The sequence below is a fragment of the Ursus maritimus genome, unplaced genomic scaffold (genome assembly GCF_017311325.1).
Source record: "Ursus maritimus isolate PB19 unplaced genomic scaffold, ASM1731132v1 scaffold_19, whole genome shotgun sequence".
Classification (NCBI taxonomy): Eukaryota; Metazoa; Chordata; class Mammalia; order Carnivora; family Ursidae; genus Ursus; species Ursus maritimus.
In genome coordinates this window covers 9,512,922-9,513,962 of record NW_024424341.1, presented here as the reverse complement: position 1 = coordinate 9,513,962, position 1,041 = coordinate 9,512,922, and the positions used below count along the sequence as shown (strand labels likewise).

The following is a 1,041-nucleotide window of genomic DNA, read 5'->3' as shown; positions in this document are numbered from 1 at the left end:
ATGAGAAAAGTAAGTTTTCTATTTCGTATTTATTTATTTATGCTTTGAGTTGCTTCAGAGGTAATGAAATTATAGTTGAAGATGTATTTCATTCTCTTTAAAAGCTGAATAAAACTACTCTTTGTTCTTGGATGATGAACACTTCCTGCCAATTTGGAAAGGACTAATGTCAATGCTTGTCGGTGCCTAAAACATATGTGAGTGTCAAGCATACTTCCAGCCAACACCAACTGCCGAAACTAGGACTTGTATCTGTTCTGTCTGTGCATTAATTTAATGTATCCATGGCAGACCCAAAGAGTCCCTCTAAGGCCTCTTTCTTGATCTCTTGCTGCTAAAGCTGGGTTTATTTTCTTATGTTGAAGTTCTGAGAAGCACAAGGGGTTGGCTATATCAATTAGAGCCATCTTTCGAGAAGAAGGGACCCCCTGGCAGGTGCTGTCAATACCCCACCTGATTTTCTGGTCCCATACCATTTCTTTGCACACCTGCCCAACTTTCAACCACTAGCACCTGCCTTCTCTCCCTGATGGCTTCCTCTAGCTGCCAGAGCCACTTTCCTGTTTGTGCCACAGGCCACAAGTGCAGGGGCCACACAATGTGGGAGCAGCTCTCAGCCAATGCTTCCATGTGGGGTGGCTCTGGGGTACAACCAACACCTTCTCAGCTCCCCAAAGGAATGAAGCTCCAGTTGCCCTCCCAGGTAATCTCTCCATACCACATCTTTAATTGGCTTCTTTTCTTTCCCTATATTACTTCCTGTGATGGTTAACTTTATGTGCCAACTTGGCTGGGCCACAGGCATTTGGAAAAAAAACATTCTGGATGTTTCCGTGAGAAATGTGTTTGGACGAGACTTACATTTAAGTCAGTAAAATGAATTGCCCTCCATAATGTGGGCAGATCATATCCAATCAGTGGAAGGCCTGAATAGAAGAGAAGGCCAGCCACCTCTGAGCAAGAAGGAATCTCCAGCAGACTGCCCTTGGATTTCAGCTGCAACATCAGCCCTTCTCCCTAGCGGAAGGCCTTTGCATTTTC

At 44.7% G+C, this 1,041-nt stretch overlaps 1 non-coding gene across 1 annotated transcript; it reads left to right on the top strand.

Annotated features, from left to right (window-relative positions):
- The first annotated feature begins 756 nt into the window (after positions 1–756).
- Positions 757–811, top strand: LOC121103599. Its single transcript, XR_005835846.1, has one exon. It is a non-coding gene; the product is annotated as a small nucleolar RNA SNORD66 (small nucleolar RNA).
- Positions 812–1,041: the final 230 nt, after the last annotated feature.